General features: G+C 37.9%; 1 protein-coding gene across 11 annotated transcripts in view; it reads right to left on the bottom strand.

Annotated features, from left to right (window-relative positions):
• The window catches only part of ARHGAP32 (Rho GTPase activating protein 32), a 205043-nt gene that overhangs the window by 30022 nt on the left and 156968 nt on the right, over positions 1-18053 (bottom strand). The window contains exon 1 of one of the 11 annotated variants that reach the window (XM_086383687.1): positions 12255-12663. The exons of the other annotated variants lie outside the window; for them this stretch is intronic. The gene's annotated coding sequence lies outside the window, so the exon portion shown is untranslated. Of the gene's footprint in view, positions 1-12254; positions 12664-18053 lie in introns of those variants that run through there. 11 annotated transcript variants of the gene reach the window in all.

Here is an 18053-nt window from a genome sequence, read left to right as displayed (position 1 = left end):
TACAAAATAATCTAAGTATACCATATATTCTGTAGGAAATTTTTAGCAGAAGTTGAAGAAAGAGTTGGTTTATAAATTAAAGCATGGTTTTGCATGTTCTTCTCAGCAGCCTGTGGTCTTATTTGATGAAACTGTGTGCAAACTGAAGTATTATAATTCATGACTTTTAAGTTAAGCATGGTAAACCAGCCAACTTCCCAATGCTACCTAAGCATGCTACGGGATTATAACTCGGACTTGAGTTTTACTCTAATATATTGCTTTTAGAGATCTTCATGATAAGTAAGACTTAACATGGTAGAAATTTAAGAAACTGCATTTCTAGTTAATTTCTAAAGTATTTTATTTAGTGTTAGAAATTTTCATGGCATTTATAATCTGGAAAATAAAACGTGAAACAACTCTCTCTTTCTCATTTTATAAAGAGGACAATCCCATTATGAAATAGCACACAATTATCAAACTACAGGCTATATTAAGTACGACACACACACCCATAAAAAAGCATTAGATCTTTATTAACATTCATCTATCACACACTACATCACCTTAACGGCCTTTGTAGATCAAAGAGATAAGCAAATTGTATACAGTAAGATATTTCCACTGACTTATATATGTTAGAAAGACAACAGGGAAAGATCTGAAAACAAACAAATCCTTAGAAAAATGATTTTTGCTGAGAAGTGCATCCTGCAGGGGAAATTATTCTGGAAGTCAACATACAACAAATTACTGTAAGCTCAGAGATTAGCTGCAGGATAGAAGACTAAGCCACATGGCCCCAATCCTCCTGCTTGGTCCGCAGATGATTACAGGTCTTACTGAACCCCACTAGTTTCTTGAGCGAACCCAAATCCTAAAGCCCATGAACTGATGAATCCTCCTGTGGGAATTCTGTGCACTGAGATTAACTTGTGGCCCAAATGGACCACTAGATGGGTTACTCAGACCAAATTAAACATTTTCTTTACATTTTATGGGAAACACTACTTCCAGACTTAAGCATCTTTTCTATGAACTGTACAAAGGTGATCAACTGTAACTGGCTTGCCCATAACTGAGAGGGTTCCCTGGGACACGAAATCTTCAGTGCTAAAATCAGGAAAGTCCTGAGCGAACTGGGATGAGGTTGTCACCCTTGTACAAAGATTAAAGAGGAAATTTATTTTTTCTATACCAACCCCTTAAAGTTTACCCAGAATCATCAGTATAATTTTGATGCCATCATTAACATGCTGTGTGACACTCTGGGGAAATTACAGCCTCACTTGTATCTGAGATTCTTGCTATAAAATTAAATGATATGCTCTCTTATCTGCTAATGAGACATTTGTAGCACACTGGGGTAACTTAGAAGATGTTACATGTATCATATTAGTATATTAAAAATTACTGAACTTGTATGTGTTTTATTCTCCCCAGTTTCTAGTAGACTGTTATGAATCTTTGTTCTTAAAGTGTGGCCATCAAACCATTTCTGTATAAGATTAACACATAAAAACAAGCAAATTTGCATTACAGTACCATAACATTATATATTTGGAAGAATTTTAATTTCTGTTATATTCAGTATTTCTACCTGGAAATAGGGCCTGTCATAATGTTTCTAAAGTTTTAAATCTTGCAGCAAAGTTTTCTAATTCTCTTTATGAAAAGACACATTCCACATACTTCTTGTTAGGGATATTGTTCGCTGCTTCTGGAGAATAACAGTTTTCTTCATTTATCGTAGTTGCTAAAATAGTAGGTATATTAGAAAATGATTTCTTTATGTATGGCTCAAATCTGATCATTTTCTAAAATCTCTACAATTTAAGACGGATTTTAGTTGATCCTTTCGGATTTCATGGATATGTAATTGTGTCAGAGCAAATACAGTAATTCCATTCTGTTTCTGAAAGGAATAATTTCTGATTTCTTTTCCAGATTTTAATAATTGGCCAGAATATCCAAGATACATGTTAAAAAGTAGGCGTTTGTATTTTGATGGTGAATTTGGTGAAAATATCTGTTGACTCTGACAACTGCATACGATGTATATGAGAAAGAATTCTTTTAGTCTCAGACTTCCAGGAATGTTTCAAAGGGATGGGAACTGAATTTTAACTTGTATTCATTTAGCAACAAGCATGTGAATGCCTACCACATCTCAGGAACTGTTCTCAGCCCTGAGAGTACGGCGGGGAACAGGTGAGGCCAGCTCCTTGCTGTTGGAGCTCACTGAGGAGAGGAGTACAAATAAATAATAATACCGATATTATTATTTGGTTATATTATTATTAATATACTGAACAAATAATAATACAGATACAGCCGGCATTTATTTTATGATTAGTTACATGCCAGCAACTGTGTAAGAATTTATATTTATTAACCATTCGTTTCTCACAAGACCTTATAAGGAAAACACTATTACCCACCTTTTAGAGGAAGAAACTCAGGCACAGAGTGTTTAGTAACATGTCTAAGGTCATGGAATCAGGATTAAAAATCAGGTGGTCTGTGTAAAATCTAATAAATACTTGCAAATATAAATGTCTCTTCACATTAATTTTTTCTTCACTTTATATTTCCTTCCCATTTCTTAGATAATAAAATGGCTAAAAGAAGTTTCTTTTGAATAGTGCACTGCCCCCACCCATTTTCTTATAACAAACTAGTAAGTGAAAGTGAAAGTGTTAGCTGCTCAGTTGGGTCTGATTTTTGCAACCCCATGGACTGCAGCCCACCAGGCTCCTCTGTCCATGGGATTCTCCAGGCAAGAATACTGCAGTGGGTAGCTGCTCCTTTCTCCAGGGCATCTTCCTGACCCAGGGATCGAACCCAGGTCTCCCACATTGCATAAACAATGCCATTTCCACAGAAAAAATGCATAAAAAATAAAAAACAAAAGCAAATCATACCACCATCTGTTCAAATTCCCTGTAAATGTCAAAGTGTGAGTTGCTTAGTCGTGTCTGACTCTTTGTGATCCCACAGACTGTAGCCTGCCAGGCTCCTGTCCACGGTATTCTCCAGGCAAGAATACTGGAGTGAGTTGCCATTCCCTTCCCCAGGGATAGAACCTGGCTCTCCTGCACTGTAGGCAGATTCTTTACCATCTGAGCCACCATTCCCTAGTTAAGAGTTAAAATGCAGCATGTGCCACAGGCTATCTTCTTCCATATCATTTAGACATGATTTCACACTGCATTCTTCTTTCAAGACTTGACACAAACCCAACCCAACCAGTCCTTCCAGTAGTTAAAAGTTTTGCAGTATTTATTTTAGTATCTCCAAGGTAAAGCTTATGATACCGACAATCAGCTCATAGGGGCTCAGGAAACCCTGACACAGAGAGGCGGGGCACCAGATGTTTTAAACTACACAAGTTAAAATTTTCTCCAGCAAATCCTAAAAAATCTTCTTTTCTCATAATATTTCACTTAAATCAGAGTTCTCTGAATTGGGTCTCAGGAATCTTCTAGACCGATGGGAGAGAAGTCTGAGCTTGAAGGAATTTCTCAGGAAATTAAAGGAAGACGATTTGTGCCAGATAAGGGGCTCTGCATTAGGTTTATTTGCTTATATGCCCCAAGTTCTAAGATCTGTAATGAGTTCAGCTGGCCAAGCAGACAAAGTTAGAGGTGGGATGCATAATTCTGAGAGAATGTCTCTGGCACTCATGCTGAGGAGGATGACTGGACTGTACAGCATGTTACTTTTCAACCATGTTTCAGCTTTGCTAAAATATTCTCTAGAACAATTTACCAACATAATATTCCCATAGGACATACTTACATTTTTCACTCTTCATTTCTTCGTTCTATTCAGTTCTAGCAGACATTTTCATTTTTGTTAATCTCATCAGTATGACATGTTATATTCCACTTGAAAGTGCATTTCTGTGCTTACTAATAAGGTTAGGCACTGTTCCATGTCCACTGGTCATTCAGTCTTCCTAATCAGTGAAATAACTGTTTACATTCTTGGCCATTTTACTATCTGGCTGTCTTTCTCTTACTGATGGGCAAGAGATCTTTATACAATCTGTAAATGAATCCCCTGTCGGTTACTTTTTGTCAAGAACATGTTTCCCAGTCTTTGGCTTGTACTGTATAAATTTCTAATCACGTCTTTGTGTATGGTTTCTTTAAAATCTCTTTCCTTATCCAAGATCATAAACATACAGTCCTATTTCTTTTAAACCTTTTATTTCCTAAACTTTTTCACTTTTTAAAGGTTTTTAAACTGATTTTAAACTTTTTTGTATGTTTGCTGCTGCTGCTGCTGCTAAGTCGCTTCCGTCGTGTCCGACTCTGTGCGACCCCATAGACAGCAGCCCACCAGGCTCCGCCATCCCTGAGATTCTCCAGGCAAGAATACTGGAGTGGGTTGCCATGCCCTTCTCCAGGGGATCAAACCCGCATCTCTTAAGTCTCCTGCATTGGTAGGTGGGTTCTTTACCACTAGCACCACCTGGGAAATGCAAAAAAGAAAAAAATCTAATAACTGATTACTGGACGAGATAGTTGGATGGCATCACCGACTCAGTGGACATGAGTTTGAGCACACTCCGGGAGATGGTGAAGGACAGGGAAGCCTGGCATACTGCAGTCCATGGAGTGACAAAGAGTCAGATACAACTGAGTGACTGAACAGCACTGACAAAACAGAAACACATGTATCAGGGTGTGTCAGATTACTAGGGTTCCAACCACATCTCTGCAGCTTCCAGCTGTATGACTGTGGACAAGGTACCCAATTCTCAGACCTTCATTTTCCTCTTCTATGAAAAACATTAAAAATAGTAAGGACCTAACAGGATTGTTTTGAGAATTAAATATAAAGGTTTTTTTATTTTCTGCTGAACAAAAAAAAATTTTTAATTTAGGTGCTACCGTTGTCATTGTATTAATTTATCTTTCATTCAGCAACCGTGCTCAACTCTGTTATTACTTCTAATAATTTGACAGGAGATTCTTCTGGATTTGTAGACAATCATCTGTAAGTAACGCAGATTTATTTCTTCCTTTCCACTTATTTCTTTTTGTTTAATTTTACTGAACTTTGAATAAACGATGATCTTGTTCTTGATCTAAATAGATTGCTTATATCTCACCATTAAGAATAAAATTTTCTTGGGTTTTTGGATAGAAACATTAAACAGATTTTTAAAAAACTCCCTATTTTTAATTGTCAAAATATATAAAATGAACAAGTATTGACTTTTATCAAATTATTTCTCTGTATCTATGAAGATAATAATTTAGTTTGCCTTGTTCAATTTTTAAGTTTTTTTTTATATTTTATTTTTTAACTTTACAATATTCTATTGGTTTTGCCATATATCAAAATGAATCCGCCACAGGTATACATGTGCTCAATTTTTAAGTTTTGAATGTGACAACCATCCTGCTTGTGTTAAGTCGCTTCAGTCATGTCAGACTCTTTGTGACCCCTATGGACTATGGCCCACCAGGTTCCTCTGTCCATAGGATTCTCCAGGCAAGAATACTGGAGTGGGTTGCCATGCCCTTCTCCAGGGGATCTTTCCAACCCAGGGATTGAACCCGAGGTTCCTGCCACATCTCCTGCATTGAAGGCAGACTCTTTATCACCGAGCCACCGGGGACAACTGTAGGTACGTTTAAAATTCTGCTTTTATACTCATGTGATAAACCTCCTGTGCTCCTGCTTGCCTCGCATCTGTTGCAGGGATGTAAATGAGTACATCAGACTGGAGAGGCAAGTGGCAATATCGAAAACTAAAGCCTTAAGCCGAGGCAAAATTCTCCCTTAGAAACTGTAATAAACATAGGAATCCTGTAAACACATCAGCAGTGGCTTTCAATAAAAAACTCAAACATAAAAGAATTCTACAGGGTACAAGTGTACATAAAGAATTCTAAAAATAAAAAAACTGTATTAGGTTGCTAATGTCTTAAATAGAAGCAAAGAAACATGCCATATCTTTCCCGTGACAGTCTTAAATAGCTGAGGTGAACTATGCTACTTAGTATTTTCAAATTTACTAAAAGGGATATTGGGAAGAGTTGTCAAAATCAACTTATTTTTAGCAGGCACTGTCATATGTCCTGAAAGGATCTGTGGGCAACTCAGAAACATAACTTTTGAACCAGTTAAGTCAGCACTCATGCTGGAAAAAATATGACATAATTCTTATTTAGTTTATAGCTTTGAGTATATCAATTAATTTTACACTAAACCAAAAAAGTTTTTATTTGAAAATAAATGGACTTGGAAATTAAACTGATTCACTAGAGTAATAATTTGACAAGCTTTTAAAGAAAAAATTCTGGATGAGCTAGATTATACGTGACTCAAATATTAAATAAACTGAACTAAAAAAAAAAAACAAACACTTTTTCCAGTACCTGAGGTATAGAACCTCTTCTAACTTTTCTTTTTTCATAATATAGAAGAGCTTTAATATAAATAAAGAGATGAATAATGATATAAAAGAGCTTCTTTAATCCAATGACTGAAAATGTTGTATCTTTTTGTCTTACAAAAAACACCCTCTGAGAGTTTCTTGCAAACCAAACTCAAAGTAGGTTTTCATGTGATGGAATAAGGACGCATCTAAGAAATTCTGTCACTGACTCTATTTTTATCTCTGTACATTTTCTGGTCTTGTTAGACCTGCCATCTCACTGGCCTGTTCCCAGTCCTACAAAGGGAAGAGAAAGAAAAAGACAAACTGAACCCTAAACCTAATCTCCAATGAAACCTGAAGGAAAACTCAGAAATTAGAATAATATCATAACATTACAGAATAGTTAACATGTACTGAGGGTCTACTATGCTTCAGTGCTTTATATGAGCTAATTTAAATTCAGTTTCAGTTAGCCTCACACTCTAAATGATTTAAATTCAAATACAAACCAGTATCTGATCATTCAAATTTTCTATCTGTCAGATGAGGCATGCTAAATAAAATCTAATTCATCTCCCATTACATTAAAAATAATAAATATAATAAGGTTATCAGAATAATGATACTTCATACCTTTTCTTTCTATACCTTTATACCTTTCCTGTATCCAGCTCTAATTATTAAGATGACCTAATCTCATAATTCAATTCCTTTTCTTTAGTTTATTTGGTGCTATTCTATAATACCTAAATATATAGCTTTTGTACATGGTAAAAATATTCAGCAAGGATAAAATGTTAGCAATCCTATTTGAAGATTTAAAAACCATACTAAACCAACAGCTCAGAAACTGAAAGCTTTTAGGTCTTTCTAATAATAAAACAAGGACTTCCCTGGTGGCTCAGAAGGTAAGTGTCTGCCTACAATGTAGGAGACCCGGGTTCAATCCCTGAGTTGGGGAGATCCTCTGGAGAAGGAAATGGCAACCCATTCTAGTACTCTTGCCTGGAAAATCCCATGGACAGAGGAGCCTGGTAGCCTACAGTCCGTGGCATTGCAAAGAGTCGGACATGACTAAGCGACTAAACTTTCAACTTTCAATAATAAAATGGTCCAATGAAGGCTGCCCATCCAAACATGCCTATTATTGGGCAGGCAAGAGCAAGTGGAAGCATACTGGACCATGAATGCAGAGATGTAGTTTAAGTCCTGATTTGGCCGATAAATTGCTGCAAACTTTGAGACAAGGTAAGTAGCTAGTTTAGATCTCAGTTTAATAATATTAAGCATGAGAAGTTTAACTAGGCAATTTATGAATTCTAGATTTCAATGGAAATACTTGAGGAATCAAGAAACACTCTGAGAAAGTATAAAGTTAGAAAAGCAGAGAAAGCTCTAGAGTCTGTGGGAAATGTCTTTGCTTTAGGAAAATTTATCAGGAGGAAAAAAGGACATAATTTAAAATTCCACTGGACAGCTATATAACAAAATACATTCAGCTTTCTAAATTATCTTGGAAAAGGTGCTATAAAAATTTAAAATAGGAAGACCATTGTTGAATGTTATTATTTCAAGCATAGTATATTAAGTTTAGTTTTTTAAAGTTGAATTGGTTTAATTATTTTATTTTTCTCCATGAAAATTTAGAAATAAGGAGTCCTTACATACATCATTTATACAACATACTTATAACTATTTCCAGAACTTGAAGCACAAGCATACAGTCTTTAATTGTTAAAAATATTCCCAGTTGTTGATCATGCCATATGATATACTGTTTCTCTGATCTGTTAGCAAGTCCCTGGTGAACACTACAATGGCCATTTATAATACTCTTTGTACTAGAAAAAGTGCCATATATTTTATAAAGATTAATTTTTGAACTAAGTTTCAGGAATTCACTATAGTAAGAGAAAAAAAAGTGAGTATTTTCTAAATATCCTGAATTTCTGAAAATATATTCTATCAGGTTGATATTCAAAATGTAAAATATTTGCTGTCTCTCTAGGAACTACTGAGTTTCCTGCTAGTTTTTAAAGCAAGAATAAAGCAATTTCAGCCTTGGGATTCACTGGCCTCCATCCATCCCAAAGCAGATGTCCAAGAAAATATGTAGATAAATTTGAGTATTAAATCTTAACATACTGTTGCAGTTATTATGGAATAAGAAAGTACAGAATCATAAACAATTTTGGAAATAAGAGAAAAAACACAGTTCTCAGACTGATGTGTGTGACAGCTGCTGGGGTAACATCGGGGACCAGCCCAGGCCAGGGATGAGGTTCTGGAATGTGGTCGCTGGAAGGGTTCTGGCATCTGTACATTCCAACCTCAAAGGAGGAAACCAGGTATTTGAGAAATGTCCTGTGCATGCAATACTGAATATAAAATAACTCTGACAGTAATGGTTCTTGTTTGAAAACCTGGAAAGCTACTAATGGGGCTTCCCAGGTGGTGCCATGGTAAAGAACCTGTCTGTCAATGCAGGAGACACAAGAGATCCCTGGGTCAGGAAGATCCCCTGGAGGAGGAAATGGCAGCCCACTCCAGTATTCTTGCCTGGAGAATTCTGGCGGGCTACAGTCCCTAAGGTTGCAAAGAGTCGGACACAACTGAGCAACTGAGCATGCGTGCACACACAGCGAGCAGAAGCTACTAACAGTTACCTAAGTCAAACAGGTTTCCATTTACTCATAGCAGAGAAGAGGAGGCATTTCAAAAGGCGTAACAGACAGGAGTGCAAATGGGTGAAACTAACAGATCTAGAAAATAAATCTGTAGTAAATTTTAAAGAAGAGCTGTTCAGACATAGAGGAGATAAGAACAGTTCATTAGGAAAAAGAGAAGCAGAAAACTGGCAACAAACTGCTTCTTCAGAATATCCAATACAACTCTTACATGGAACAGCATGCCTGTGTTCCACTAAAACACTTGGGTGTTTGAATAAAAATATCTCTTTCTCAGAGTTACGAATGAAACCAAAGCAACTTCATACTGCTGCTCTTCCCAGGGCAGGACATAAACAGTGATAGATAAACCACGAAGGGCATACTATGATAAGAGCTTCAAAAATCACTGTTTCCTTGGGAAAATGGGCATTAGGGTATGATTAGGACAGTCTTATTATTCACATCATACGTCTACTTTTCTGGGACTTACAAATTTTAGTAACAAACATGAAAGAAGGCTCAAATTTAGCTTATGTGATTTTAGGGTAATGTAAGTAAATTTTACATTTTTCTTGCTAAACTGGTACTGACTTTTATTTTTAAATTTTAAATTACAAATTAAAACAATAAATGTGATTGGTTTTGTTCCTCAACTCTGTACAAAAACAAAGTAAATTTTTTTTTAATCTCGGTAGCTTTACCACCTCAGTTATTATATAAAAGCCTCTTGACTAATTTCATTTCTAAATACAGAACAAAAAGATTTGCATTTTAGCAGAGGAGAGTGGGAGGAAACATGAGGTGGATATAAATTCCTGACACTAAAGGATTCTAATACTAGAATGGGTTATAATAAAAAGACTATAGAAGCATCTCTGCTGAGGATTTTTAAATAATCTGGGCTCTCATTTTTCCCAGGTGAACTAGTACTACTTGATATGAAGCTTAAAAACTAGTACTATTTTAGGAGAACACTGATTTATATATCTGTCTTATAAATTAGGCTCGAATAAGCACAGATTCTTAGGAATTCAGTAACATCAAAAGTAAGAGAACTATAAAGAAACTAAATGGGAAGGAAATCCAAGAAAAGCGGGACATACATATAGCTGATTTACTTTGCTGTACAGTAGAAACTAACACAACACTGTAAAGCAATGATACTCCAATAAAAATTAATTTAAATTCTACTGTTGAAGTTCTAGAAATATGAATATGTTGAACCTTAATCTTAACAGTGTGAAAATTGTTTTCTTGAAATTATTTTATTAGATTAAAATGTAATCATGTTCACTTTGATGTCAAAAAACCCTGTGCACTTTATTAAGCTATGAAGTTTGGTGTGGAACACTGATATGATCGGGGTGGGTTTTGTTTGTGTAGGTTATTTCCCCCTTCCCTTCCCATCCTTTCCTTCTGCAGGAGCTGGAGCAGAAACATCCCATAACTAAAGAAGAAAGAACAGAAAAGGAGAACTCTATTTAAAGGCAGATGGCTCAGAAGCCTGCTCTATGGAAGATCTAACTTTTGGCCTGGGAAGTAAGAACTTGGACCTTGGAGTCAGATAGACCTGAGGGCTAGAATCTACTCTCTAATCACTTACCACATGCAAGGTCTTGAGCAAATGACCTATTTAAGTCCAGTTCCCTCAAACACACAGTGAGAATGGCAATAACAATATCTATCACTCAGGGTCAGAGAAGGCAATGGCAACCCACTCCAGTACTCTTGCCTGGAAAATCCATGGATGGAGGAGCCTGGTAGGCTGCAGTCCATGGGGTCGCTGTGAGTCGGACACAACTGAGCAGCTTCACTTTCACTTTTCACTTTCATGCATTGGAGAAGGAAATGTCAACCCACTCCAGTGTTCTTGTCTGGAGAATCCCAGGGATGGGGAAGCCTGGTGGGCTGCCATCTATGGGCTGCACAGAGTCAGACATGACTTAGCAGCGACTTAGCAGCAGCATCACTCAGGGTTACTACAATGCTCATATGAAATTACAAATGCCAACCATTTAACTCTGCATGTGTCAATAAACAGGAGTTGTTTCACCACTGCAATTTCTTTGAAGACTTGTAGAATCCTCCAAGGTACAGGGCTAACCAGAACCTGAGTCGGCTTTACAAACCAGGTTTGATCATATCTGGTCTTGCCTCCTGAATTCAGGGCTGAGGTCACTAAGGAAAGGGGCACATGAACACAGGGCCACGTTCTAGTTTCTGCTTATATAACTGTCTTATGTGCAAACTTAACCAAGAGACTTTCGATTTCTGCTCTCTCATCTTGAATATCATATAGTACTACATAATACGCTAAAAAGAAGTTACAGTTGCAAACCATTATCATATGAGCAACTGGTGCTTCTTTCAAAGTTGACAGTGAAAAGGAGCTCTAAATTCTGAGCTTTCTCCATTTGTGGTTTTGAAAATCAAAATATCAATATTATTTAAACAGTAGTAGCAAAGAAAAATGTTCAATTTCTTAACAGGGCTAGTCTGTGATTCAGAGAAAACTGTGGTCTCCATGTTATCTTAATGAAAAGCATTTATAACCAAGATCTGAAGAAGCATCATATAAATATGGAGTACTACCGTGATGGTAAGAAAGTCTGTGCAAGAGGGAAAAAAGAATCAATGCAAATATATCATGGATAGAGATAACTGTCCTTACTAATGCCAATGAGGAAAAAAATATCTGAAGATAAAAGGGCAGAAGGATTACTTCCTTGTGCTAATTTGAACAGCCTATACAGACCACCAAATTCTTTACAGTAAATCAGTGCTGCCTATTTTCTATCTGTCAATAACTGAGATGTTATTTACCCAGGAGGAAAAAAATTTAAATATGACATATATTTGCTGCTTATGAAACAGATATGTTCTTTTAACATGCAAACTTTTGTACATTAACCTGAGGTCTGGAAAACATTAAGAAACAAGCTGATCTGAAATTTTAAAGTAAGTATTTCCTGAACCTAGGAAAGTAAGAGATAATACCTACATAGTTAAATCTACTTCAAAAAATGATCACCTCTCTACAACCATGCCAAAGGTTAAAGCTCAGTCATTCCATTTGTGGCTAGTTAAATCATTAGCCAGTCACCTAAAAGCAGCCAAGGAAATACGTGCCCAAATGCAATATAAAAAATAGTCTCAGTGAAATATTTGTCAAACACTTGAATAACTGACTGAGATGTCCTTACCTCTCGCTGCGGCACAGGTTTTAGGATCAATAATTAAAATTATTCCGAATGGCTGCACCTGGCAGTAGGCTCGACAGGACGCCGTGGCTCTGCATTCCGTGCAGAATGAATGACAGTCACACCGGCTCAGACTTAACCACCACCGCGGGGTGACTCCCAGTCAGACCTTCCCAGCACGCGGAGGTTCCAGCTCTGCTCCCAGCAGTTTCCTTAGCCCCGGTTTCTGGTCTTTAGTCAAGCAGAGTGGTTTGTGTGCACGGGAGAGCTCTGCCTGCAGAAGCTTAATCCTCTCTTTGCATGTCCTGCTTTCCAACACAGCAGAGACGCCCCAGCCCAACTACACTTGCAGAACAGGCTTCGCCAGGGTAACTCCACCCACCCACTTCACACAGGTACAAATCAGCTCAGAAAACACTAGGACTAAACTGATAATACTTTAACTTTTTTAAAAGTCACTGACTATTCGGTTGTTTATATTTGCTATCCATATGGGAGACAGTGTATTCTATAAAAATGATGGTATTTACACCCAATTAAAAAAAAAAAACAAAAAAAAACCCTGATCTAGCAGGAAGTACTATCTACAAAAGGCTGAATCATTAAACTGGCAGTGACAGGCTGGGAGAACATAACTCTGAATATCTTTGCTGATAATGAGTCGTGATTGTTTTCTACTCAGACAAAAAAATTATCAATGTACTGCCTTTGCATGAAAAATTCTGAGACTGGAATGCACAATTTTTTAATATGCAAATGAAAAGTTTTAAAACCTGAAAAATTTTTTTCAGAATTAAAAAATAAGAATTGCACATGATCAACTATACTTCAATACAAAAAAAAATCCATAATTAAATGTTTCTGACTATGACCTCCTCCTTTATGCACTGCCATATGTTGAAATTGTAGCTCTACTTATATAAGTATTGAAAAGATTCAGTATTTATACTAAATAGCAGTGAAAGTGAAAGTGAAGTCGCTCAGTCTTCAGTCGTGTCCAACTCTTTGCGACCCCATGGATTGTAGCCTACCAGGCTTCTCAGTCCATGGGATTTTCCAGGCAAGAGTACTGGAGTGGGTTGCCATTTCCTTCTCCAGGGGTACTGTACTGTTAACCCGACTAGATATGAAAAAATAAATGGATTGGAAGATATTAAAATATTAATATTAAATTAATATTTTCTGTTCTAAATGACTTTTCACCAATACCAATATAAATCATGTTCAGACACTTGTTCCTAGTAAACAAAATGATATTTCATTTGCCAGGAAGATTCTAAATAATTTATAGACAGTCTTCATTATAACACTATGAAGTTGATTAGAACACTATTCCCATCTTAGAGATGAGGAAGCCAAGGTCACACAAGTAGGAATTGTTGAATTCAAGATGCCTGGGGAGTATTTATCATTCTTTCCTCTCTGGTCGCAGTTCTGAATAAAGGAGTGTTGATTAATGGTAGGCCACAATAAGAAAAACAATGAATTGATGTGATTTCACAATATGAGAGACCACAGAGAAATCCAGAGCATGACAGGAACAAAACATGTGGATTTTTTTTCATTGGAACAGCTGTGGACTTATGGATTTTGATGAATAGGAAATGAAGCTCCCAAGAGTTCATTCACGGTGGAAAAGGCACAGCTACCCCTCCTCCCCGCTCCCTTCCTCAGCACTGAACACACAAGGGTAGGGGCCCAACAGAAAGAGGAAGGGGAAAGGGAAAAAGGGGGCTGGGTGAAGGGGAGCCCATGCTGTAGAGAAGCCATCTGGGGGACACTCAGTGCAACTCAAGAGCCCCTCATGCTCCCCAACATACAAGCACAGATGGGATAAATAAATTAGACGGTAGCTCTCCTGAGTGCAGGAGAATGACAAAATAACCCTCACCTGAAACTCAGAGGCTGCACTTTCTGCCATGTAAAAATACAGGTAAGAATATGAATGTGTGCAAACCTCGGTGAAAGTGGACTGAAGTCTGTAATCTGTTTCACTGTATGGTGACAATGTCATTTCCTGGTTTTGATGATGTACAGTATAGTTATGTGAGGTGTGACAACTGGGAGAAGTTGGGCTTTGAATATATGGGACCTCTCTGTACTATTTTGGTAACTTTGTCTGAGACTATAATTATTCTAAAATACGAAGTTTAAAATGTGGCTCACTAAAAAGTATCATGTTCTGTCTTTCAATGACTGCTGATGGCACAGGAGAGGTCACCTGTTATTTTCTTCTTGCATTTTACAAAATGGAGGTTATCCTGTGAAGATCTAAGATGGGTCTATGTGGCTAGTGGGGGCAACAAGAGAATTCCCTGAGAAGGCAAAGGCTACCTTCTAGTCATTCTATCAGGAGGGTCGCTGTCAATAGAGTGAAATGTGATCTGATTCTGGGTGTGTTTTTGGCCATGAAACTGGTAGAATTTACAAACTGTCAAGGGTCTGAATAATTTGGGTAATTTTTATGATAGAATTTTCTCTGCTCCAAACCTTCTCACATCTTCCCATCTAGCTTTAAACGAAAGTCCAAATCCACACAGTGGCACCCAAGCCCCAAGGAGAATCCGATGCCCTTCCACCTCCAGACCTCACCCACATCTTCACTCACTGCTCTGGTCAAACTGGCCTTCCTGCTGAGTCTTTAACAAGCCTGGACACATGCTGCTCAGTGTCCTTACACTTGCAGTTTCTTCTCTGGAAAGCTCTTCCCACAAGTAAGTGCTTATCCCTACTCCTCATCTCCTTCAGGTCTTGGCTCCCAAAGTTACCTTCTAATGGGGCTTCCCTGATAGCTCAGTTGGTAAAGAATCCACCTGCAATGCAGGAGACCCCAGTTCAATTCCTTGGTCAAGAAGATCCCCTGGAGAAGGGGTAGGCTAACCACTCCAGTATTCTTGGGTTTCTCCTTGTGGCTCAGCTGGTAAAGAATCTGCCTGCGACGTGAGAGACCTCGTTTGATCCCTGGATTGGGAAGATCCCCCGGAGAAGGGAAAGGCTCCAGTATTCTGGCCTGGAGAATTCCAGGGACTATCCATGGAGTCACAAAGAACAACTGAGAGACTTTCACTTTCACATTACTTTCTAATAAACCCCTCCCTGACCACTCCATTCTCCTCCTCTGAAATTACAGCCCCACAGGAACCACATCCCAGGACTTTCTAACCTCACTTCTAGGCTTCATTTTTCTCCACAGCACTTACCTACCTTAGTGTATGTTTAATATATTTGCCTTTTTCTTTCCCTCTCATCAACTTGAATACAAATAGCAAAATGACAATATTTGTTTGTTGTGTCCACTATTTTAGCCCTAGTACTTGGTATGCACTCAGTAAATGTTTTATCACTGAATGAATGAATACTGGAAATGATCAGAAATGGAAAAGTTGCTTTATATATGGCAAGGATTAGATTGAACCTACCCCAAGCACTGGCTAAGGCCTAAATGGGAGTTTAGGAAACATCTTTGATACTAGTAGTAGAAATTATGCTTATTCATAATTATTGATTAGCTGTTTTAAAACAAATGCTATGTATAAAGGATGCAAATTAATATACAATAGACTATCTATCCAGAAGCAATTCTGGGTTAAGAAAAAAAGACTCGCAAAAAGTGAAGTATAAAATTCAAAATAAGCTAACTTATTACCAAACTCTGTTTCCAAATGAGTGACACAAGGAACAGCTACTGTAGGCTGTAGGCCTTTGTTATTCAAAACATAGTCTTAGGACCAGTATTATGGAATTACCTGGGAGCTTCTTAAACATACAGAACATCAGGCCCCACCCTAGTGAATCGCGATCTACAGTTTTTAACTCTCTCTCTCAGGCATGTTGAATGTACATTCAAGTTTGTGAAGCAGCGGCCCAAGGAGCCTCCATGAAGAACAGAGTAAGTCATCTCACGCAGAAGAAAGACCACAGGCATAGAAGCGGGGGAACCCAAAGGACAACCAAGCAGAGAATAAGGAAACATATTATTGATGCTGAGCAGAGATGAGAAATGGGAAAAACAGGTTACAAACATAAATGTTCTGGTATTTTATGGAGCATCTTAAATTCCAGGCTAAAGGTTCAGTATATAATTCTGGCACAAAGGGAAATCACCCGGGTTTTCTGAAGTCAGGGATTACACGTCATAAAGGTTGTATTCTGAAGTTTTATTTTAGTAGTAAACATTAAGATAGACTAATTCCACAGGCATTAATTGTGCAGCCGGTGTGCACATACCCTGTGGGGGAGACAAGGATGAATGAGACACATTCGTCACCAGCGAGGAGACGGCAACTTAGTGAGCAAGGGAAACAGCTGCTATTAGATCTGACATGGGGGCAAACAGGACGCAGGCCTGGGGATAATGGGCGGGGAGAGCTGGTCAGGGACAGACGGGCCAGGGAGAACTGGTCAGTGGAGCTTTCATGCACAAGAAGATTATGGCCTGAGTCTAAATACAAGGAAAATGTCAACTCGGGGGGAGTGGGAAGGAGGGCATTTTGACTGTAGGGGCAGCAGGAGCAGAGGGAAAGCTACATGATCACATGGTATGTTCTGAGGACACCAAAGCAGAGCCCAGCGAGCACAGGGAGAAAGGGCAGAACCAGAGAACAGAGGAGGAGGTTGACTGAAAGTGACACAGCAGAGTCAAGTCTGGAGGTACATCTTATGTGCAGTGAGGAGCAATTGAAAGATATTTTTTAATTAACTAGAGAGGCTTAGAAAGAATGATGGCTGAAACAAAACTAGCTAATGAAGTAGGTTCTGATAAGCACTAATCTTCATTTCCCCTTTAACACATCTTTTGCCCTAATTACTGTTCTGTTCATTTCCAGAAATACATTTTTATTTTCTCTTGTTGTAATAAAACCAAAAGATATTAAATAAATAATTTGTTCTGGGAGACAAAACAATAAACTTTACCTCTATTCAGTGTTCTGTGGAGGGAAAATTCTGGCTTTTTAGTTTAATAATCGCAAATGAGTTTAATCCACCCGGTGCAGGGCCAGGGCTACTAGGTGTGGGCAGTGATTACCAGGAGAGGTCAGAAGACTTCTCCAGGCCAGCTGTGAAACCTCGGGCACATCATGGAAGTCTTTCTGAGTTGCTCTGTTAGTTAAAAAGGGGTGCGTGGGGAACAAAAATACATTCTGCATACTTAGTATCCTGCAAGGCTGTATCGGTTCAAGGTCCAATTTAATAAAAATATAATATTCGAAAAGTCTAAGGCAACTACAAACATGTGGTGTTTTGAATTCTCTGTTTTTCCCTGAGAGTGAGAAAAGTTTTATCTTGATGTATCTATGTATTTGGAGAGAAAAATACCTGGGCATTCTAGCATTTTGGAACTCCTTTAAATCTTCCAGCAATGCCTCCTAAGGCACTGATTTTAATATCTGATTCTTAAGACATCTGCCTCCAGAGCGATAAAGTAAGCATGTGTTCAATGGGAAGAATATTCCATACAGTGTTCCATGTGGGGTGAAGTAAAAACCGGAACCTTTTCACTTCCTATAGAGTGGCTGCCTCACGCTAAAGTGACAAGTGAGGAAGCATGGTTTCAGAAGAGCAAAGTGCTGCTGCACACTCAGAGAAAGGAACAAACAGTCCAGAAGCAAGCAGATGAACATAAAGGAAAAAACTATAATTAGGCAGAATTGCAACAACAAAAACAAGATTCTGAAGGGCCAGTTTTCTAAAAGAATACAAGGACTTTTTAATTTCAAAATTACTCTACAAATTCAGGCTGTTGCTTTATAAACTACTTCTTAAATGAATATAAGGATTTCATTAGCATTACATTTGATCACT

Source organism: Bos grunniens, chromosome 29, assembly GCF_055505025.1.
Source record: "Bos grunniens cultivar Pamir isolate PY7600 chromosome 29, Bosgru_T2T1.0, whole genome shotgun sequence".
NCBI lineage: Eukaryota > Metazoa > Chordata > Mammalia > Artiodactyla > Bovidae > Bos > Bos grunniens.
The sequence above is the reverse complement of the archived record's forward strand: the minus strand, read 5'-3'. Positions and strand labels throughout refer to the sequence as shown.